Source organism: Mesoplodon bidens, assembly GCF_964165515.1.
Source record: "Mesoplodon bidens genome assembly, contig: HAP1_SCAFFOLD_211, whole genome shotgun sequence".
Classification (NCBI taxonomy): Eukaryota; Metazoa; Chordata; class Mammalia; order Artiodactyla; family Ziphiidae; genus Mesoplodon; species Mesoplodon bidens.
Window position 1 is genome coordinate 263106 of NW_027672297.1, and position 25001 is coordinate 288106.

The following is a 25001-nucleotide window of genomic DNA, read 5'->3' on the forward strand; positions in this document are numbered from 1 at the left end:
GCCAGGAAACAGCATTTCATAGGTGCTTCACTCCTGGATGCCGCAACGCTCAAAAGGACAACCAGCCTTGCAATCCACAGCTGGGAAGGGTGGCCAGAGCAGCCCGTTCTCCGAACAGCCAGCACCCAGACGCTGGGCCGTCAGAAGCGTATTGTTTCCTCTCACCTCCCTCGGCACTGGGAGCGGAACCGCCCCGTTCCCACCGACGTGGTACCACACGCGAGCCGCCTGGGTTCACTTACATCTCTCACTGTCGTTCTGGTCGGCAATGGCCTCCTCTGGGGCGACCGACTTTGGCTTTTTGTCCTGACTTCCTTTCAGCCTTTCCCAGTCAGCGGGGCTGAATTTGCGCACCTGGGAGTCTTTGGTCGTGGGGTGGCCACCTTCTCGCTCTTTCATCTCCAACTCTGAGAAGCGCATCACTGCACGCTACAAAGAGAACGGAGATGGAAAAAAGACACACCTTACCACCAAAGCTATTTCACTGCCCTTACCTTAAAGGAAAGTATCTTCAAAGAAAAGTTTGCCCAAAACCAACCACAATTTATGACACAACTGAGATATTTTAAAATTGAACGATAAAAATGTAAGAGTGTCTATGTGTAACTAGTCACACACTCTTTATTCCTAAAACCATACGTATGTAGAGATATATGTGGTGTGTATGTATAGCCATACATACACTGTGGCATAGAGACAGACATTCTCTTTCGAAGGTAAATAAAACAAAACAAAAACACAATGCAAAGAAAACGAAACAAAAACACAACAGAAAAGAAAACAAATGCACAATGAATAAAGATGACCATGGCCCACAAACTTCCCTTTGTATATTTGGAAATGAAATTTAACTCAAAAGGTTTATGGAAGATTCTAGTAATAAAAATTTGAAGAACTGACCTCACAGTAAGCAGCGGGTAGACATAAAATACTGTCCTCTTGTAATCCTTCCACCTATGTAATTAAAATGGGCACTCAATGGATCATTTAGATAACTTCAGCCATTTTTATAAGCATAAACCAATTTTTTCCTTAACATTGCAAAACAATTTGGCTTTATTTGTCTTTTAGTTAAAACTAAAATATCTTAAGGAAATTCCTATACAACATCTATCATTCACTAGCAAGTTAAATACATACTCTATCCCTTTAAGCAAGGTTTGTTTTTTTGTTTTGTTCGTTTGTTTTTTTGGTGGAAAAAAAAAATTGCACAAATCTCACAGACATGCGGCCGCTACACACCTCCACCAAGTATCACGTAAGGCATTCTAAGCAGCGCTTTTAGGTATATTTGTTAACGTACAGTAACGGCAGAGAAATCAAAGCGATTGATAGGCAAATGTCTTTTAGACATCCTTCGCAATAATTAAAACTTCCATTATCAGCATTCGAGTGGAGTTTGCTTAAAATCTACAGAATAACTTAAAGTATCCACTTACGTCCCCTTACTGGACACATTTCAAACATTTCAATTACCCTAAGCTTCATTAACCAAATCAGCCCGGTGTCCTGCCCTATCATACCCCCGGCCCCCTCCTCTTCACACATTAAAAAAACCTGACAACTGGTCAGGCTCCTGAAATTCGGGTTGGGGGGGCTCACCTGCAATGCCCGCTGCTCCCGGCCGAGCTGACTGGAGTCTGCGTACAGTCCGGTAGCGACACACTTGAACCGGTCACCCACGTAACCAGCGGAGTTTGCGATTCTCTTTGCCAGCTTAGATGGCTTCGGGTTCAGAACTTTGCCATCGGTTGATCCTGCCTCGTCAGCTCCGTCTTTCGTGTAGGTGGGGGTGACGTCCACACTCGGTGGGGCACTGCCCACGCAAAATGGTTTGGGATCCTCTTGGGTTTTCCCGAACGTGACCGCAGAGCCGTCGCTCCCCAGGGTCGGCTCCAAGAATGGTGTCGAGACCGGCGTCGCCAGGTTCTCCTTGTTGGTTACCGCTGGAACATTCTCCTTGCTTAAGCCGGAAACAGGCTGGCCCGGAGCCTGTTTGAAAGTATAGGCTTCGTGGAAGTCACTGATGCGCCCCAACTCCTCTCTCAGGGCAATGAAATCCCGGTGTGGCTGTAGGGCCACATTTTACTTTTTTTTTTTTTTTTTTCGGTATGCGGGCCTCTCACTGTTGTGGCCTCTCCCGTTGCGGAGCACAGGCTCCGGACGCGCAGGCCCAGCGGCCATGGCTCACGGGCCCAGCCGCTCCGCGGCATATGGGATCCTCCCAGACCGGGGCACGAACCCGTATCCCCTGCATCGGCAGGCGGACTCTCAACCACTGCGCCACCAGGGAGGCCCTACTTTTTTATTTTTAATATATGTTCACATGTTTCCATAAAGGATCCAAGGTGGCCCGTAACGTAAGGACACACAATATTAGCTTTAAAAAAACATGAAAAAAAAAAAAGGGAAATCATGATCCTGGAAATGGGTTGCATCCTTTTAAGGGGTGAGAATAACAGAATGAGTGAGCCAAAGATTTGGGAAAGGATATCACATTTCCAAACGTCCAAATCTTAAAATTGCACCAAGTGGGAATGTAGCTGTGGCAATATTAACCTGAGAGAGCTCTATGATCGTTTTCTTTACTCATCACTTGGTTGCAAGGTTCTAAATGACAGGGTAAGTGAAGGAGGGCAAGTAGACAGATAAGAGTCATTTCCTGATTCTCAAAAGAAGGGGCATCACCTAGGGAAGGGGACTCCAAAACCCTACAGGAATCGTCTGGATATACTAAAGTTTCTAGGTGGCAAAAGTATCTCATTTGACCCTAGGAGCCAAATGGAACTTAGAAAAGTAGTGAAAAGCTACTGAACTGAACGCAAGTCATATGACTAGGAGCATGTCAGTGAAAAGTTCAAGGGAAGATGCTGTGGAAGAGCAGTTCACCTTGTGGTTGAGCGTCCTCAGAGCGTGCAATGGGAGGTGCAGTACCTGCTCTGTCTCACAGGGACCCTCCAACCTCTAAACGCATCTTTCCTGGGAAACTGAATTCAAAGAGTCAATTTAAAAAAAAGAGAGGGCTTCCCTGGTGGTGCAGTGGTTGATAGTCCGCCTGCCGATGCAAGGGACACGGCTTCGTGCCCCGGTCCGGGAAGATCCCACATGCCGCGGAGCGGCTGGGCCCGTGAACCATGGCCACCAAGCCTGCGCGTCCGGAGCCTGTGCTCCGCAATGGGAGAGGCCACAACAGTGAGAGGCCCGCGTACCACAAAAAATAAATTAATTAATTAATTAATTTAAAAAAGATAAAAGTCTCTAGTAGAGAAATTTTATCAGAGCCTAGTATTAAGAGCTGTAGAGCCACAAGTTTCCCACGATACAGCCTTAGCAGAGGCTGTTAAGGCAGTGACAGAAAATTTGTACCAAGGGAAATAGCAGAAGAGTTTGCCTACAATTCACGAAAAGGATCCCTGCACTTGGCCTGAAGGAAATCAGCAAAATTTGTAACAGCTTGTGTATTTGTATGCGGGATTGAGAATGAATTTCATTTTTTAATTTCTCTGAATTATCACATAAGATTCAGAAGATGCTCTCTCTGCCTAGAAGCCACCCCACTGGGATAACTATGCCTACGGAGTGCCTTTGCCTATGACTCCTACTTGCTAACCGACTGGCAGCCTGGCCCCAGGGCCTGGTCGCTGCTCCCAGTGCAATGGTGGATATGGTGTCAACGGTTGCAAAATCAAAGCCCCTTACATCCTCTCCATGCCTCGGTCCCACCCCCCACTCCACTCACCATTGATGTTCAGGAAGGGGAAGGTGTCCTGGATGGGAACGTGGTGCTGTGACTGGTCCAGCTCATCTTCCTCATCTTCTTCATCCACACCATTATCTTTCTCATCCCAAGGAGCAGATCCAGTGGATCCTACCCGAGAAACACACACACACACACACACAAAGGTCAAAAGTGAGGCGCTCACGTTGCACTGTCATCCCTGCAGCTGACCCACTGTTCAAGCTAGGCACTGCCAGCACAGAGGTTCCTTGGGTTCAGTGTGCACCCTCAATGCCAAAGAGTGGGAACCAAGGGTGTTCACCCCACTCCCAGCTCCTCCTACGGAGCCCCAGTGCAAGCTCTCATCCCCTCCCCTATCCAGGAGCTGCAGACCCTACTCCCTTCTCCTAGAAATCTTTTAATTCCTACTCTAAACCCCTTTCTACACATTCGCATCCCTTCTAAGGACCCAAGGAGCACGGCTTCTCTCCTTTATAAGCTTACTGTGAAGACAGACCCTTCCCTCATGGCAGAGCCTCACTAGATTCACTGGAGGTCAAGTCTAAATTATCTGGCTCTTAGTCGGAACTGGCTAAACATTGAGTAAATATAGGGATCAGGTGGTATTCTCCTAGGAAAAAATACCATACAAATTAAATGATCACTTACCCATCATTTATAAAGAGAACTTAATAGCCTTCATAATGTCATGGCAATTGATTCTTAGAACAGCCTTTGAAATACGCAGGAAAGATGAGAACCCAGATTTTATAGTGGAAGAAGCTGAGGCTCAAAACGTTGAATGACTTGATTCAATGTCCCACAAGTAGTGAAATGGAAAGACCGAGGTTTATAACTCAGACCTTCTAAGTTTTCAGCCCTCCTTCTTCTAAAGTACCTGGCCTCTCTTCTCGGTGTTGAGTCCCAAGAGAAGTTATTTTTTATAGAACTCAATACCCCCTCTTCTTTCTAATGCTTTACTGTTCCACTGGGTGGGCAGGAAGACTGTGCTGAGTTTATATCTTTTGTTCTCTGGGTTCTTTCTAGGGACAGCATTTCTTGCTTTATTTACCAGTCTTCAACTTTGTAAGCGAGGCGACTTTCAAGTCGACTATCGCTTTTAGGGTCCAGCCCGGAACCTGGCACACTGTCCACCTTCTCCCCAGCAGCTGGGGCCTCACCTGGGTTAATGATAGAGCCCTGGGGCTGGGGGATGTCACACACTTGATATATCTTCACTGGGTTCATGGGCACCTCCTTGGTGCCGTCGTACATCAGGTTGAATTCCCTGCTCTTGTTGAGCGCACAGCGGAGCTGGGCCTTCCATTTAGCTGGGTCGGGGTCCTCCACCCCTTCCTGGTACTTCCCCTGTCTCCACAGCCCAGGCCTGAGGGATAGGAAACTGCAGTGAGTGCCTGCTTGTTGCCCAGAAACACTGGAAAGTGTGCCCGCCCTCCCTCGTACAGACACAGATACACACAGCCCTGCCTGACCGCCCCATCACCCCAACTCCAATTTACAGAGACTGCAGCAGAAGACACCACGCTGGGGACCAGGCAAGGCAAGGCCTGAGACAAATTAAGCCAAATGCAAATACAGTATTTTAAAAAGAGGAGCTTCATCTCAAGTGCTTGTGCCAGCATCATCTGTCAACACTACAATGGCCTTAATGAAGGGTTGAAAATAAAGAAAAATCTGGAACAAGTATACACCAAAATACTAATGGTAACTTTTGGATAGCAAGACTTCAGGTAATTTTGTTTTGTTTTGCTTGCCTTATTTGTTTTTCACATGAATTGCTTATATAATAAGAAGAGAAAGGGAGGTGGCGTATGATATGAAGAATTTAGGCTTGCTGTTCCCTCTCCCTTCAGTCTTTAATCTGATGCAAAAATAACTGTTGAAACCAAGTACCTTTAGGAGTAGCAGCCCATAGGAGGGCAGGAAGCACGCTCTGGGGGTTCAGCTGGCCTCAGTGCGAGGCTGAGGGCCTCAAGTCCTAATAAACTCACACCACCTGCCTTTCCCTGCTTCCTCAAACTCCCACATTGGGAACATTTTGCTGGGAACACCAGTGGCTGGTGGCCTGGGCCAAAACCAGTGTGGCCCCGCCTCTCTGGTTTTCAATTTCCAGGTCTAACAGGCATCTATGTGTCTGTTCACGGGATATCAGCCCTCCCCCACTGTTAACGTACCTCAGATGTCTACACTTTCTTCAGGGCTGTGACGTATGTGCTGGCACAGAAAAGGGGGATGTCTTTTGCAGAGGACTCAAGATCAAGAGAACGAGATGGACCGGCCAGACTGCTCCCACTTGATGTTAGGAAGATAAGGTGGCCATGTAGTTAGAATTCTGCAGCGGAACATAGCCTATAGAGTCTATGGGTTTGTGGATCCACAACTTTTATTTTTTCAGTAATGCCAACCAAGCTCGTAAGAGACTGACATATAATCCAGAATGCCAGTCTACTCGTTTTCAAAGGGGGATAAAGCTGGTCAGTGACCAGCATGGTTAAGTCCAATAACCTGGACATAACCATGTATGATCTCAACCAGTAACTCCTGTATCTGGTTTCTAATGACAATTCCAAGAACATAAGACCCACTCAACATTTAAATCCAAATTTTCAGATGACTCCAAAGCTAAATGGAAATGATTTGATATTGAACTCTAAATCTGCATTATCTAGACTATCTCTTACCCAGTTGGGTAACCCAGAATCGACAGTAAAAGGCTCCTGCTTTCCCAAAAATCACAGGGCGTAAAAATGAAAAGCACTGGAAAGGCAAGACCCCCAGTGAATTTGCAAAGCTGCTCTTGTGTCTTTTTCTTTTTGACCTTGAAGCCAGGAGAAATTCTAAAAATACAAATGTATTAATTTTTAAAACTTGACTTTACTGACTATTGTTCAGATCCCCAAGCCTACAAAAATAATTTTATTTTTTTAAAAATGCTCCCTCTTCAGACTATACTACAAAGCTACAGTAATCAAGACAGTGTGGTACTGGCACAAAAACAGAAAGATAGATCAATGGAACAGGATAGAAACCCCAGAGGTAAACCCACGCACATATGCTCAACTTATCTTTGATAAAGGAGGCAGAAATGTACAGTGGAGAAAGGAAAGCCTCTTCAATAAGTGGTGCTGGGAAAACTGGACAGGGACATGTAGAAGTATGAGATTAGATCATTCCCTAACACCATACACAAAAATAAGCTCAAAATGGATTAAAGACCTAAATATAAGGCCAGAAACTATCAAACTCTTAGAGGAAAACATAGGCAGAACACTCTATGACATAAATCACAGCAAGATCCTTTTGGACCCACCTCCTAGAGAAATGGAAATAAAAACAAAGATAAACAAAAGGGACCTAATGAAACTTCAAAGCTTTTGCACAGCAAAGGAAACCATAAACAAGACCAAAAGACAACCCTCAGAATGGGAGAAAATATTTGCAAATGAAGCAACTGACAAAGGATTAATCTCCAAAATTTATAAACAGCTCATGCAGCTCAATAGCAAAAAAACAAACAACCCAATCCAAAAATGGGCAGAAGACTTAAATAGGCATTTCTCCAAAGAAGATATACAGACTGCCAACGAACACATGAAAGAATGCTCAACATCATTAATCATTAGAGAAATGCAAATCAAAACTACAATGAGATATCATCTCACACCAGTCAGAATGGCCATCATCAAGAAATCTAGAAACAATAAATGCTGGAGAGGGTGTGGAGAAAAGGGAACACTCTTGCACTGCTGGTGGGAATGTGAATTGGTACAGCCACTATGGAGAACAGTATGGAGGTTCCTTAAAAAACTACAAATAGAACTACCATATGACCCAGCAATCCCACTACTAGGCATATACCCTGAGAAAACCATAATTCAAAAAGAGACATGTACCAAAATGTTCATTGCAGCTCTATTCACAATAGCCCGCAGATGGAAACAACCTAAGTGTCCATCATCGGATGAATGGATAAAGAAGATGTGGCACATATATACAACAGAATATTACTCAGCCATAAAAAGAAACGAAACTGAGCTATTTTTTTTTTTTTTTTTTTTTTTTTTGCGTTACATGGGCCTCTCACTGTTGTGGCTTCTCCCGTTGCGGAGCACAGGCTCCGGACGCACAGGCTCAACAGCCATGGCTCACGGGCCCAGCCGCTGCGCGGCATGTGGGATCTTCCCAGACCGGGGCACGAACCCGTGTCCCCTGCATCGGCAGGCGGACTCTCAACCACTGCGCCACCAGGGAAGCCCTACTGAGCTATTTTTAATGAGGTGGATAGACCTAGAGTCTGTCATACAGTGTGAAGTAAGTCAGAAAGACAAAGACAAATACCGTATGCTAACACATATATACGGAATTAAAAAAAAATAAAAATGTCATGAAGAACCTAGGGGGAAAACGGGAATAAAGACACAGACCTACTTGAGAATGGACTTGAGGATATGGGGAGGGGGAAGGGTAAGCTGTGACAAAGCGAAAGAGAGGCATGGACATATATACACTGCCAAACGTAAGGTAGATAGATAGTGGGAAGCAGCCGCAGAGCACAGGGAGATCAGCTCGGTGCTTTGTGACCGCCTGGAGGGGTGGGATGGGGATGGTGGGAGGGAGGGAGATGCATGAGGGAAGGGATGTGGGAACAGATGTATATGTATAACTGATTCACTTTGTTATAAAGCAGAAACTAATAAAAAATAAATGAATAAATAAATAAATAAATAAAATACAAAAAATACAAAAATAAAAATGCTCCCTGCCTCAAAGGAGTTTACAATCCCTTAAAGGAGACAGATGAGTCAATAGATCAGAAATATAGATACTATGTGAACACCAGTAAAACTGCCTAATCCATAAAGAGTCGGGGGTAGGTATGGTTGGCCAAGTTTATCAGAATTTATGATTCTAGGGCTGAATCTTGAACATGGGTAGAAATTAACCAGGTGAGAAGCGTGGGTCACGATACTCTAAGCAGAAGCTTTATGGGCAAAGGCAGAGGCTGAAAAGCACAGTGCTTAGGGGACCTACAAGCAGTTCAGCTTGCGTGGAGGCAGCATGAGATGCAAGTCTGGGCTTGTAAGTAGGAACCATGCCAAGGAGTTTGGACCTGATTCTTAGAACACTGAGAACCACTGAGAGATTTAAGCAGGTTGTGATGGGATCAGATTTAAGTTTTAGAAAGAACCCTCTAGCTGCAGGACTGAAAAGGGTTTGAAGGGAGGCAAGGCATGAAGATAATACATAGTCTCTATATAATCCATATAATAGTGTCACTAGGGTCTGAACTAAGGAGGTGGCGGTAGGGATAGAGGATACAGGTAACGAAGGAGCCGTTAAAGACGCTGACTTGACAAAGCTTGATGAGGAACTGATTCCTTGAAGAAGGTGAGAGAGAAATCAAGGATGATTCCCTGGTTTAGGGTTTGGGAGACTGGGTGGGGGGTGATGCTGGCCACTGAGATAGGAGCAGGTTTAGAAAGATGATTTCCCTTTGGAAATGTCGGAGTTCAAATGCCTGTGGAAGGCCTAGGGGAGAAGGCCCAGCATGCCCAGGGCAGTTTTTTTATCCCCACTCACCTCTCACATCACCTGAGGGACTCTCCCTGCCTGCCTCCAGCCTGGAAGAAGGTCCACCAGATTACTGACATCTCTGCCCTGTGGGCAAGGACCAATTTCTTTTCATTTCTGTATCCCTGCTCAGGCTTTAGCACACAGTAGGTCAATGTGTATTTGTTGAATTGCCTCAAATTTACAGAAATACACTTCTTGGGGAATGAGTAACTTGCTATTACAGATGCAAGACCAGAAAAACAGCCATGAGCAGAAGGCCAAGGAGACACTGCAGAAAGTGCTGGAGGAGAAAATGTGTTGCAGAACAGCAACTGCAGAGCAAACAGGTGTGGGGATGCTCCATAATCCTTGGGGCTGGGAACCCTGGGGCAGTCTGGGTGGCAAGGGAGCCAGCTGCACAACTCCCTGGAACCCCCAAGGCACCACCCTCTCCTCTGATCTCCCTCAGCGGTCCCTGGCCCTGGCCGAGCACAAGTGTGAAGAGTGGAAGAGCCAGTACGAGAGTCACCCCCAGCATGCAACTGTCCCCTACCCTGCCAGCCCAGTAATCATGAATGCCGTCTTCCTTCTCTTTTTTACAATGTGGTACATATGGATTTTTTTTTAATGAGATTTAACCAGCTTTTAAACCTTTCTTCTTTCTAACAATATCAGTACTCTCTGACTCTCCAAATGCGCCTTTTAAAGTTGATTTAATTTATGGAAAAATCACCCTTCATACTTTCCCTTTCTTTTTTAAACCTCCCCATGGTAGTGTAATGTAGTAGAAGGAGATGTGGCCTGGGAGTTTGGACACCAGGGTTCTAGCTGCAGTAACCCACAGTTACGCACGTTATATTATTAAAGAAAAAAGTAACTTACAGAAATGTATGAGGCCATTATGCACATACACACAAATATATATTCACTCATATATCCATAAAAAAGTAGTCTGGAAGGTTCTATAAAATGTTAAAGGTGTTCATCCCACGGTGGAGGAGATATACGTTAACTATATTACCCTCTTAAATTTTTACAGTAAATATATATTACTTTTATAATTTAAAAAGCCAAACTTTTCATTTTTAAAAACCTAAAACATGAAAGAAAACTGGAAAACCAACAAAATTAAAACAATCCCTAAGTCTGAGGCAACGATTTTTTTATCCGAGTCCAAGTGATGAATGAAAATACTAAGAATGGTGTGTGACACCTTAAAGTATAGAAAAAAATACAGTAAGGCAAGTAGGCATTAAGATAATAGAATATAAAAAGTTACCCAGATATATTCAGACAATGGACTACTATTCCAGTAATAAAAAGAAATGAATTACTAATATGAGCTACACGGATGAGTCACAACAACATGAGGAGCCAAAGAAGCCACGTGCAAAAGGGTACTTGTTGTATGCTTCCATTCATATGAATTTCTAGAATAGGAAACACTAATACATAGTGAAAGAAAGCATGTCAGTGGTTGCCTGATGCCAGGCCTGGGAAACTGACTGTAAAAGGACAAGAAGGAACTTTTTGCAGGTATTGGAAGTGTTCTGTATCTTGACTTTGGCGATGACAATATAGATATACACATTTGTCAAGACTTATCAAATTACATGCTTAAAACGGGTACACCTCGTTGAATGTTAATTCATACTTCAAGAAAGTTGATTTTAAAGTTAAATTAAAAAGTCACCTATGGGGACTTCCCTGGTGGCACAGTGGTTAAGAATTCGCCTGCTAATGCAGGGGACGTGGTTTCAAGCCCTAGTCTGGGAAGATCCCACATGCCGCCGAGCAACTAAGCCCGTGCGCCACAACTACAGAGCCTGTGCTCTAGAGCCCGTGAGCCACAACTACTGAGCCCGTGTGCCACAACTACCGAAGCCCACGTGCCTAGAGCCCATGCTCCACAACAAGAGAAGCCACCACAGTGAGAAGCCGGCGCACTGCAACAAAGACACAATGCAGCCAAAAATAAATTAATTAATAATAATTAAAAAAAAAAAGTCACCTAGATGTCTGAGTGAGACAGAGTCCCTTTAAGCTTTCAGTCCCAGCTCTTCTCTGAAGCCTCCCCTCATTCACCCTGGCAGCATGTGACCACTTTGCATCTCTTTAATACCTTATATTTATCGGTTCCATTCAGATTCGGTGCTTGAAAAGTTTTGTATATTTTATGTCTATCTTCCATTAAACTTGGTTCCTCTAAGGCAGGAACAATCATCTCTTTCATAAATTGAGACCATTACAAAAACAGAATTATGTTCCCTTTCCTCCCAATCAGGGGAATTTGAAGTAGGATTGATGAAATCCTGGAAATCATAAGCAAAAATGTCATTTCTGCATTTTTATGGCCAGAGGGTCATGTGTTTTCATCAGATTCTTGAAGATATCACAGAGCCCAACAATGTTAAGAATCTCTGCTTTGAATCCATGTGCTTTCACCCAGCTCTGTGGTACAAGGCACCCTGCCCCTGGGGCAATCTGTCTGTGGTCCCTGCAAAGATGATAAACCCACATCACAGACACTCACTCTTCTGCATGTCAGTAGACTCCACTGCCATCTCTTCCTCCACAATGACGTCACTATCGCCATCTTCAAGATTCATTTCTGTCTCATCTAGAACACTGTCTTCTTCCTCTTCCTCCTCCTCATCTTCCTTGGAGACATCCTTTAATGTGGCAAGTAGTCTGTTGTAACCAGAAACTTGTTCTGGTTCACTCTATGCTTCACTTTCAGAACTTGAAGTATCTATAAACTCTCTGACTAAAAGGAAAATGGGGATTTTAAAAACAAAAATTATACTGTTCTTGTTGCTACCCCACGACTATCATCAGGTCCACAGTGGAATCAAGTTCAGACTTTTCTAAATAAAAACTAGCTTTTCTGCAAATACGCAGTCCTATCTATTCAACCAAACCTAGCACCAAATTTGTTTCAAACAACTAATCTAGCTATGATTCTAGAAGCGCTTCCTCTTCTTTGAACTGCTCATGTTCCACATGGGAAGACAACAAACTAAACACATGGAGCTTTAGGTTATAAGGCGATCTAACCTATGTGTCAGACACTTGGCACCTTTAAAGGAGCAACAGGAAAACTTACAACAAAAAAGTATACTTTATTTCTGAGTCTGTGGTAATGAAATAAGACCTTTGATGATTTTGCACTCTATTTTATGTTAAGCAAACATGACATTCCCTCTTAGGATTCACCAAGAGCCCTCTGGTAAGCCTCCTTAACAGGTTCTAACAGGCTAATCTCTCAGGACAGTTTCATACTCTATACTATATTAGTTATCACAATGGCATTTTAACAGACATCTGCACTTAAAACTAAGCAATATTACTAAAGTATAGCTTACAACTAAAATCAAAGAGAGTGGAAATGTAGCCAAACTTTACTACCATATATAATCTTAAAAGTAACAGTCCAGAATCTACTATCATAAAGAAGGTATAAAGCATTACCAGTTGACAAGTCTGTGGTTTTGCTTCCTTTCTGGAAACCCTGAAAAGAAACAGGCAATGTTAAACTTTAACTACTAGTAGGCAGCAATTAGGAAAAGTCTAATGATACAACTTTAAATGAACATGGCAGACTATACCGTTATAAATACATTATATCTATTGTCAAGTAAAAACTCCATATGCATTTGGACAGGTTTTGGAAGGATATGCCAAATAGATAATAAGAGACGAATGAAAAAGTCTAACAAGACCACATGACAAATACTACAGTCACACAGTAACAGGCTCTCATCCAAAAGACGGGAAATTTTGGCAAATAAAAGCCCTCGGGGTTCACCTTTTCTAGCAGATTTCTTAAGTAGACTATCCCTCTAACTGTTGATAAAGCAGCCCAAAGGGGTGGGATGAGCACTAAGATCATAACTGAGAGTCTGGACACTTAGAGAGGAACCCACAACTACCCAAACATTAGTTTCCTCATGGTCATTGAATAGATAGGTGATGTCGAGGGTCCCAAGCAATTCTTTTTTTATTTTTTTTAACTTATTTAATTCATTTATTTTTGCCTGCTATGGGTCTTCGTTGCTGCGCCCGGGCTTTCTCTAGTTGCGGCGAGAGGTGGCTTCTCTTGTTGCGGAGCAGGGGCTCTAGGCTCGCGGGCATCAGTAGTTGCACCACCCTGGCTCAGTAGTTGTGGCTCGCGGGCTCTGGAGTGCAGGCTCAATAGTTGTGGCGCACGGGCTTACTTGCACCGCGGCATGTGGGATCTTCCCGGACCAGGGCTCGAACCCCTGTCCCCTCCCTTGGCAGGCGGATTCTTAACCACTGCGCCACCAGGGAAGCCCCCAAGCAATTCTTTAAAAACATAGAAAACGAACACAAGCTTATAAAATCTCTGCCCAGTCGCCACACAGGAGGCGTGCCGTCTAGCATAAAACTACAGGCTCAACAAAGGGTAGGAAGACCGGCGAAGAACCCCATCTCAGGCGGGAAGCCGCCAGGATCCCCGGGCGAGCTAGGCCGGCGCCGGGGCAGCGTGGCACGCGGCGGGAGCTGCCCTGTCACTACCCCCGGGGCACCGGCGGACCAAACGCGGGGACACGCGGGCTCCCACCGGGAAAGGACGCCGGCAGCGCCGGTCCCAGCCTCGCCTCTCCATACCTGTCATAGAAGGGATGCTCCTCGCCGAAATCCCTTAGATGCTTCTTCTGCTTTTTAGTTAGGGAGTTGAGCAGCTGGCTCTGGCTCCGGCTCCGGCTCCGGCTCCCGCGTTTGCCCATGGGGAAGACGTCAAGTCAGCCAACCTCCAAGAATCGCGTTTTTCACCTGGCAGTCGTCTCGTGAACCCACTCACGCGGGATTGCCAACGGCGCTTTACGGCGGAAGCAGGGTGCCATAAAGCAGACCCGCTTTACGTCGCGCTTGTACGACAGGCGTGGCTGTGAGAATCAGCCTGCATAAACGTGTAGTAACTGAGATGGTTGAATGCAGTGCCTTTCTATTATGCCATAATACAAATACCAACTAACATTTAAGGCTGCCGGTGCATCTCAATTCATCCTCACAACAGTAAACAAATAGGCCTTGTTAATAAGCCTGATATTGGAGATGAGAAAGCTGATGCTTACAAAAGGTTACACACACACTAGCAAGAGAGGAGATGGAAACCTAATTCTCTCTGATGCGACCACAGGCTTTTCCCACTAGGATCTGCCACGTGCGTGTGCTATGTGAAGAATGAGGACGCAAGGCTGAGATTCCCGCCCTTACCCTACCCCCTCATTTTCTGAAAGTATTGCAAGGGCCCTTGGTAACACATCTGTTCTGGCATTTTTCATGTTATAAAAGCAAAAACACATCCAGAGAGGTAAAGTGACTTTCCTAAATCACCCGGAGAGTCGATGTTAGAGAAAGCAGTAAAACTCAATAAAGTGTCTCAAAACTGAATTGGGGCAAATTGGGATGGAAAACTTTTAAAGGGTAAGTAACTTTTCTATATCTGGGTCGTGGTGGTGGTTACACCTGGTATACAATTACCAAAATTAATCAAACTGTACCTTTGAAATTGGTACATTTTAATGCAAGTAAATAATAATCTCAATAAACAAAGAGGTAAAAACAGAGCAACTGGACTTAATACTCTAGAGACAGGCAGAGTGTGCAGGGATACTTAAAAACCACAGGATAGGGCTTCCCTGATGGCGCAGTGGTTGAGAGTCCACCTGCCGAAGCAGGGGACGCGGGTTCATGCCCCAGTCCGGGAAGATCCCACGTGCCACGAAGCGGCTGGGCCCGTGAGCCATGGCCGCTGAGCCTGTGCGTCCGGAGCCTGGGCTCCGCAACGGGAGAGGCCACAACAGTGAGAGGCCCGCGTACCGAAAACAAACAAACAAACAAAACATGAAAAAGTCTCCAAAGTCTTTTGGAGGTGGGCAGCATCAGTAGCGAATCGGCTGCTCCAGGAAGGCGTCGGAAAGGAAGATTTAATGTCCTTGTCACCCATACAGACATCACCGTGATTTCGCTGAAGTCCAAATCGGTTCACATAACCCCCTTGCTTGAAATCCTTTAAGGGTTCCTCACCTTACATGGGATTGGGCCTCAATGCCCCAGCAAGGCATGCAAGGCCTTTAGTGGGCTGAATCCTCACCTGTCCGTCTCTCCAACCTCTCTACTCCCACCCACCCACCTCAGCAACAGGGTCCACAGACAGTTCTCCAAACACATCTTTCCACCTTGCTCATGCTATTCCCTCTCCCTGGAACCTTCTTTCCCAGGAAACCCTGACTCAGTGCATCCTCTGTGCAACTCCCCATGACCTTTCCTCTCTCCTCCACAGAAAGAGGAGCTTCTTTATCTTCTGGGTTCCTAAAACCCTTTGTAGACACCCTTCTAATCTAGCCCATGACAACATAATTATTTGTTAATTGCTTTGTCTCCCCCAACTAGACTATGAGGTCTTTCAAGGGGAAAGCCTGAGGTCTGAGCTTTTTAAATCATTAATGCCTAACATTATGACAGGAACATGGTAACTGTTTAGAAAATGTTTGATAAATGAATGAAGGTTTGCCTGCTAAGCCTCTGCCAGAAAAATGTGAAAAACAGAATGTAGTTACACCAACATTCCACTAGAGAGAGGGAGGTAAAACTTTATCCCCTCTAGTGTAGCATTTTAGCCTTGTTCTCAGTCAGGTGAATATAATCTGATAAAATATTTCAGTTTTAGGCTAGGCCTAATATAAAACAACCTCTGATAAGCTTGAGGAAACATAATTATTACAGGTCACTCTATGCCAGTCTCTGGGTTTCACAATGGATAGTTCTTCTGGGTACAGATGAATAGAAAGTGAATGAATAGGCACTATATATAATATGAATAGGCACTATATATAATAGTGTTTTACATTTTCAAGTTATGTAGAGTGCATTGAAATGCATTACAAAGCTTTTCTCTTTTCAGACATAATCTCGTTATCTAAAACATGCTCCACCTAGAAAGCTCATTGCTCCTTACACAATAAACGCTGTGGAATCCGATGACTACCCAGCTCTCTAATTTCCTGTTGCCCTATATCCCTCATACCCTGTCTTGAACACACACACATGCTGTTCATGAAGTCAGCTGAAACAACTCATACAGCCTAAAATCTAGAATCTAGATTAATCTCAAGTTCAATACCGATGTTCAATGAGCGTGACAGGCTGACAAACGCTCAAAGGCAGCAGATGACCCTCCCCCCTGGCCCCCAACCCCCACCAGCACCAAAACCCTGACTGAGCTGCTTCCTTAGCACCCAGCATCTATCAGTTCAGCATTTATCACAGTGTATCGTCAGAGTCTGCATCCTTATCCATACCTGGATGGGCTGAGAGCTCCTTGCAGAGGCTGGAATGGATCTTATTCTCCCCCAGCCTCAGCTACTAGCACAGCACCTGGCACGTGGTGTTTAGTACATTTTTTTTAATGAATAAACAAGCTCATTTCATTATACAGGTAGCGAGAGACTGATTTCTGCCAGCCCTCTCAGGAAGAGGCTGGATGGCTTTGGGGTGTATACAGTCATGTATGCATACATGTGGTGGAGGAGACTGTCTGATTTGAGGCATCTAGGAGGAGACAGATGTGTGGGTGCACACACACCTTCCCCAGAATCTTCCCAAATCAGTAGCTGAGGTGTCAGAGCTTTCATAATTAGAGAGTCATACCTTTGGATTATTTATGGCTCCCTGTCAACATATCTTGAACACATGTGCCCTTGTTACCACTTATATTATCACATAAATTTCAAAACTCAAACTTCCCCAGCATCTGATCTGTATCCTCAAATTGTGCTCCTTCCCCACCTTCCCATTCCTGCTGTGTTGAGAATCTCAGATAGACTCCTGTTTACTTTCTGTGGTTTGTATTAGGACATAGTTTGTCTTTTCAAATACATCACTATATGTCAAATAAGCGCTTTCAAATCATGTACACCATAATACTTGCAAGGGATTAAAACACATCAATTTGTATAATTCCATGAGTTCATAATGATACTAAAAATTAAAAAAAAAAAACTTGATTGGTCAACATGAGAAGATCCAGTGAATTGACTCCTTGTCTTGAAAATTAGTAAATGAAGGGAGAGAATCAAGCATTTCTTCTGCTTTTCCTATACAAACAGTACCACTGGGTAAGCAAAATTTAGGGGAAGGAAAAGCTTGCTTTCATAGAAATAGTCCAGCAAGTAAGTGAAGAAGAAATGATAGAATTAGAATATCACCTCATGATAGAATTAGAATGTGACCTCTAATGAATTAACGAATTTAGACATTGACTACCAATGACGGGTAACATCACAAAATGAAAGACAACCAGACGGTATACGCCTCCTGATGGAAGTCTAAAATATCAGCTATAATGAAATCTGATCAAAGTTCTAAATCCCACAATGTATTCGCGAGAGACACAGAGAACAGCAGAACATGTTCAACTAACAGTGTAAAAAAAAAAAAAGACAACATTTATGAGACAATCAGAAATCTGAATACTGACTGGTTACATGATGATATTAAATAATTGTTATCATCTTTTTTTAGGTGAAATAGTGCCATTGTAGCTATGTTAAAGAAAGAACCCTTATCTTTTAGATATTTAGAAATAAATATTTACAGATAAAATAATACAATGTCTGGGATTTGCTTCAAAAATAATACAGGGGCGGGAGGTAGGGGTAGTGGGTGGGCATACCTTGCATTGAAGCCGAGGGATGGGAACATGGGAGTGTATTATACTGTTTTGTCTACTTTTGTATATACTTGAAATTTTCCAAAGAAAAAGTTTTTAATAAAGAAAAACTAACACTTTTCTGAATATTCTGACCATCTTGTCTTAAGGGACAGCCACCCCCCTCCCACCCCTTGAGATCGTTATCCTAGGGAGTCTCCCCGAATTGAAAATACCCAAGTAACATTAATTCATCAGCCTCTCTTTACAAACTAGTATAAAAGATTATTTCCTGGATTGTTTTTACCCCAGAAAATACTGAGTCCCTGAGGGCAAAGGGCAAAGAAAACCCTGCAGGAGGGAAAAGGAAGGGCTGAGCGTGAGAAGAAGAAAGGGAAGAACAAATTTTGCCTTTATTACAATTTTCCCAGGGCCTTCACTAGTTGGCACATGCATCTTCTTTGTGTGGGTTTTACTAAGAGAACTTTCACTGGAGGCATGAAAAATATGTTTCAATTCCGAACTCTCAGGTTAAAATTTCACAAAGCATCCCCTTTTATGTTGTCAAAGGCTAATATAAATATTTTCAGAAGCGGGCTCAGTGAGCCAATGATGAGAGCACTTGGGTGGAGCTAGGGCACAGTTGTGTCTGAACCTGGGAACAGTCTAGAGCTGTCCATAGGACTACAATGACATGGAAAGCAGGAGAGAGTAAAGAGTCACATCAAGTGCTCAAGAGTATAGCTTTTTATAGCAGATCTCTGGAAGAACACCAAGAAACTGGTTGCCTCTGGGGAAGGAAGCTGGGGCACTTGGAATAGGGTGGGAGGAGAAAAAACATTGTATGACTTTATTGTCATAGCCAGGTTATACTGTGGTTAGTGCCTTAGTATGTATGATGACATTTGCAAGCAGCCTTTTGTTTACATAAGTGCCTGTACTTTTTATCTTGAAATGAGACAGAAGACACATGTCTGTTTGTTTCTGGGTTCCTTGGCTGGGCCATCTGCTGGCACTACCTGCTGTTTGCATATTTTCTTTTTTTTTTTTTTAATTATTTATTTATGGCTATGTTGGGGCTTCGTTTCTGTGCGAGGGCTTTCTCTAGTTGTGGCAAGCGGGGACTACTCTTCCTCGCGGTGCGCGGGCCTCTCACTATCGTGGACTCTCTTGTTGCAGAGCACAGGCTCCAGGCGCACAGGCTCAGTAATTGTGGCTCACGGGCCCAGCTGCTCCGCGGCATGTGGGATCTTCCCAGACCAGGGCTCGAACCCATGTCCCCTGCATTGGCAGGCAGATTCTCAACCACTGCGCCACCAGGGAAGCCCTACATATTTTCTTGATACTCCCTCCCCTTGCCTCCGTACGCCACCCTAAGCTCCCAGAATCTAATTAGGAGTAGATGGTCCCCAGAACGACAAAACTAGGATTTTAATAGTTGTAGTGCGACTTCTATAGGTGTGACATGGTATTGGACAAAGCTCCTATTCTCTCACAGACGCTCCCCTAATAGCAGAGGCAGTGAACACTATCTTTGATGGCTCCTATTTTACCTTAAATATTCAGGTGAATTCTGTGGTTTATGATTGACATTGTAAGTTACTATTAGAAAAAAAGTGTCTCTGTGTTTATCCTGTGGTTTTTGTTTTGTTTTTTCGGTACGTGGGCCTCTCACTGTTGTGGCCTCTCCCGTTGCGGAGCCCAGGCTCCGGACGCACAGGCTCAGCGGCCATGGCTCACGGGCCCAGCCGCTTCGTGGCACGTGGGATCTTCCCGGACTGGGGCATGAACCCGCGTCCCCTGCATCGGTAGGCGGACTCTCAACCACTGCGCCATCAGGGAAGCCCTATCCTGTGGTTTTTAAGTATCCCTGCACACTCTGCCTGTCTCTAGAGTATTAAGTCCAGTTGCGCTGTTTTTACCTCTTTGTTTATTGAGATTATTATTTACTTGCATTAAAATGTACCAATTTCAAAGGTACAGTTTGATTAATTTTGGTAATTGTATACCAGGTGTAACCACCACCACGACCCAGATATAGAAAAGTTACTTACCCTTTAAAAGTTTTCCATCCCAATTTGCCCCAATTCAGTTTTGAGACACTTTATTGAGTTTTACTGCTTTCTCTAACATCGACTCTCCGGGTGATTTAGGAAAGTCACTTTACCTCTCTGGATGTGTTTTTGCTTTTATAACATGAAAAATGCCAGAACAGATGTGTTACCAAGGGCCCTTGCAATACTTTCAGAAAATGAGGGGGTAGGGTAAGGGCGGGAATCTCAGCCTTGCGTCCTCATTCTTCACATAGCACACGCACGTGGCAGATCCTAGTGGGAAAAGCCTGTGGTCGCATCAGAGAGAATTAGGTTTCCATCTCCTCTCTTGCTAGTGTGTGTGTAACCTTTTGTAAGCATCAGCTTTCTCATCTCCAATATCAGGCTTATTAACAAGGCCTATTTGTTTACTGTTGTGAGGATGAATTGAGATGCACCGGCAGCCTTAAATGTTAGTTGGTATTTGTATTATGGCATAATAGAAAGGCACTGCATTCAACCATCTCAGTTACTACACGTTTATGCAGGCTGATTCTCACAGCCACGCCTGTCGTACAAGCGCGACGTAAAGCGGGTCTGCTTTACGGCACCCTGCTTCCGCCGTAAAGCGCCGTTGGCAATCCCGCGTGAGTGGGTTGAGGAGACGACTTCCAGGTGAAAAACGCGATTCTTGGAGGTTGGCTGACTTGACGTCTTCCCCATGGGCAAACGCGGGAGCCGGAGCCGGAGCCGGAGCCGGAGCCAGAGCCAGCTGCTCAACTCCCTAACTAAAAAGCAGAAGAAGCATCTAAGGGATTTCGGCGAGGAGCATCCCTTCTATGACAGGTATGGAGAGGCGAGGCTGGGACCGGCGCTGCCGGCGTCCTTTCCCGGTGGGAGCCCGCGTGTCCCCGCGTTTGGTCCGCCGGTGCCCCGGGGGTAGTGACAGGGCAGCTCCCGCCGCGTGCCACGCTGCCCCGGCGCCGGCCTAGCTCGCCCGGGGATCCTGGCGGCTTCCCGCCTGAGGTGGGGTTCTTCGCCGGTCTTCCTACCCTTTGTTGAGCCTGTAGTTTTATGCTAGACGGCACGCCTCCTGTGTGGCGACTGGGCAGAGGTTTTATAAGCTTGTGTTCGTTTTCTATGTTTTTAAAGAGTTGCTTGGGGGCTTCCCTGGTGGCGCAGTGGTTAAGAATCCGCCTGCCAAGGGAGGGGACAGGGGTTCGAGCCCTGGTCCGGGAAGATCCCACATGCCGCGGTGCAAGTAAGCCCGTGCGCCACAACTATTGAGCCTGCACTCTAGAGCCCGCGAGCCACAACTACTGAGCCAGGTTGGTGCAACTACTGATGCCCGCGAGCCTAGAGCCCCTGCTCCGCAACAAGAGAAGCCACCTCTCGCCGCAACTAGAGAAAGCCCGGGCGCAGCAACGAAGACCCATAGCAGGCAAAAATAAATAAATAAGTTAAAAAAAATAAAAAAAGAATTGCTTGGGACCCTCGACATCACCTATCTATTCAATGACCATGAGGAAACTAATGTTTGGGTAGTTGTGGGTTCCTCTCTAAGTGTCCAGACTCTCAGTTATGATCTTAGTGCTCATCCCACCCCTTTGGGCTGCTTTATCAACAGTTAGAGGGATAGTCTACTTAAGAAATCTGCTAGAAAAGGTGAACCCCGAGGGCTTTTATTTGCCAAAATTTCCCGTCTTTTGGATGAGAGCCTGTTACTGTGTGACTGTAGTATTTGTCATGTGGTCTTGTTAGACTTTTTCATTCGTCTCTTATTATCTATTTGGCATATCCTTCCAAAACCTGTCCAAATGCATATGGAGTTTTTACTTGACAATAGATATAATGTATTTATAACGGTATAGTCTGCCATGTTCATTTAAAGTTGTATCATTAGACTTTTCGTAATTGCTACCTACTAGTAGTTAAAGTTTAACATTGCCTGTTTCTTCTCAGGGTTTCCAGAAAGGAAGCAAAACCACAGACTTGTCAACTGGTAATGCTTTATACCTTCTTTATGATAGTAGATTCTGGACTGTTACTTTTTTTTTTTCACCTTTTTTTTTTTTTTTTCTTTTTTTGTGGTATGCGGGCCTCTCACTGTTGTGGCCTCTCCCGTTGCGGAGCAGAGGCTCCGGACGCGCAGGCCCAGCGGCCACGGCTCACGGGCCCAGCCGCTCCGCGGCACATGGGATCCTCCCAGACCGGGGCACGAACCCGTATCCCCTGCATCGGCAGGCGGACTCTCAACCACTGCGCCACCAGGGAGGCCCCCTGGACTGTTACTTTTAAGATTATATATGGTAGTAAAGTTTGGCTACATTTCCACTCTCTTTGATTTTAGTTGTAAGCTATACTTTAGTAATATTGCTTAGTTTTAAGTGCAGATGTCTGTTAAAATGCCATTGTGATAACTAATACAGTATAGAGTATGAAACTGTCCTGAGAGATTAGCCTGTTAGAACCTGTTAAGGAGGCTTACCAGAGGGCTCTTGGTGAATCCTAAGATGGAATGTCATGTTTGCTTAACATAAAGTAGAGTGCAAAATCATCAAAGGTCTTATTTCATTACCACAGACTCAGAAATAAAGTACACTTTTTTGTTGTAAGTTTTCCTGTTGCTCCTTTAAAGGTGCCAAATGTCTGACACATAGGTTAGATCACCTTATAACCTAAAGCTCCATGTGTTTAGTTTGCTGTCTTCCCATGTGGAACATGAGCAGTTCAAAGAAGAGGAAGCGCTTCTAGAATCATAGCTAGATTAGCTGTTTGAAACAAATTTGGTGCTCGGTCTGGTTGAATAGATACGACTGCATATTTGCAGAAAAGCTAGTTTTTATCTAGAAAAGTCTGAACTTGGTTCCACTGTGGGCCTGATGATAGTCGTGGGGTAGCAACAAGAACAGTATAATTTTTGTTTTTAAAATCCCCATTTTCCTTTTAGTCGGAGAGTTTATAGATACTTCAAGTTCTGAAAGTGAAGCATAGAGTGAACCAGAACAAGTTTCTGGTTACAACAGACTACTTGCCACATTAAAGGATGTCTCCAAGGAAGATGAGGAGGAGGAAGAGGAAGAAGACAGTGTTCTAGATGAGACAGAAATGAATCTTGAAGATGGCGATAGTGACGTCATTGTGGAGGAAGAGCTGGCAGTGGAGTCCACTGACATGCAGAAGAGTGAGTGTCTTTGATGTGGGTTTATCATCTTTGCAGGGACCACAGACAGATTGCCCCAGGGGCAGGGTGCCTTGTACCACAGAGCTGGGTGAAAGCACATGGATTCAAAGCAGAGATTCTTAACATTGTTGGGCTCTGTGATATCTTCAAGAATCTGATGAAAACAGGACCCTGTGGCCATAAAAATGCAGAAATGACATTTTTGCTTATGATTTCCAGGATTTCATCAATCCTACTTCAAATTCCCCTGATTGAGAGGAAAGGGAACATAATTCTGTTTTTGTAATGGTCTCAATTTATGAAAGAGATGATTGTTCCTGCCTTAGAGGAACCAAGTTGAATGGAAGATAGACATAAAATATACAAAACTTTTCAAGCATCAAATCTGAATGGAACCGATAAATATAAGGTGTTAAAGAGATGCAAAGTGGTCACATGCTGCCAGGGTAGATGAGGGGAGGCTTCAGAGAAGAGCTGGGACTGAAAGCTTAAAGGAACTCTGTCTCACTCAGACGTCTAGGTGACTATTTTTTTAAAAATTATTATTAATTAATTTATTTTTGGCTGCATTGTGTCTTTGTTGCAGTGCGCCGGCTTCTCACTGTGGTGGCTTCTCTTGTTGTGGAGCATGGGCTCTAGGCACGTGGGCTTCGGTAGTTGTGGCACACGGGCTCAGTAGTTGTGGCTCACGGGCTCTAGAGCACAGGCTCTGTAGTTGTGGCGCACGGGCTTAGTTGCTCGGCGGCATGTGGGATCTTCCCAGACTAGGGCTTGAAACCACGTCCCCTGCATTAGCAGGCGAATTCTTAACCACTGTGCCACCAGGGAAGTCCCCATAGGTGACTTTTTAATTTAACTTTAAAATCAACTTTATTGAAGTATGAATTACATTCAACGAGGTGTACCCGTTTTAAGCATGTAATTTGATAAGTCTTGACAAATGTGTATATCTATATTGTCGTCGCCAAAGTCAAGATACAGAACACTTCCAATACCTGCAAAAAGTTCCTTCTTGTCCTTTTACAGTCAGTTTCCCAGGCCTGGCATCAGGCAACCACTGACATGCTTTCTTTCACTATGTATTAGTGTTTCCTATTCTAGAAATTCATATGAATGGAAGCATACAACAAGTACCCTTTTGCACGTGGCTTCTTTGGCTCCTCATGTTGTTGTGACTCATCCGTGTAGCTCATATTAGTAATTCATTTCTTTTTATTACTGGAATAGTAGTCCATTGTCTGAATATATCTGGGTAACTTTTTATGTTCTATTATCTTAATGCCTACTTGCCTTACTGTATTTTTTTCTATACTTTAAGGTGTCACACACCATTCTTAGTATTTTCATTCATCACTTGGACTCGGATAAAAAAATCGTTGCCTCAGACTTAGGGATTGTTTTAATTTTGTTGGTTTTCCAGTTTTCTTTCATGTTTTAGGTTTTTAAAAATGAAAAGTTTGGCTTTTTAAATTATAAAAGTAATATATATTTACTGTAAAATTTTAAGAGGGTAATATAGTTAACGTATATCTCCTCCCCCGTGGGATGAACACCTTTAACATTTTATAGAACCTTCCAGACTACTTTTTTATGGATATATGAGTGAATATATATTTGTGTGTATGTGCATAATGGCCTCATACATTTCTGTAAGTTACTTTTTTCTTTAATAATATAACGTGTGTAACTGTGGGTTACTGCAGCTAGAACCCTGGTGTCCAAACTCCCAGGCCAAATCTCCTTCTACTACATTACACTACCATGGGGAGGTTTAAAAAAGAAAGGGAAAGTATGAAGGGTGATTTTTCCATAAAT

General features: G+C 44.2%; 1 long non-coding RNA gene across 1 annotated transcript; it reads right to left on the minus strand.

Annotated features, from left to right (window-relative positions):
• Nucleotides 1-4754: 4754 nt before the first annotated feature.
• LOC308610376 lies at nucleotides 4755-12807 on the minus strand. Its single transcript, XR_014014528.1, has 3 exons — nucleotides 12764-12807; nucleotides 11826-12059; nucleotides 4755-5105 (listed from the first exon to the last, which is right to left on the minus strand). It is a non-coding gene; the product is annotated as an uncharacterized lncRNA (long non-coding RNA).
• Nucleotides 12808-25001: the final 12194 nt, after the last annotated feature.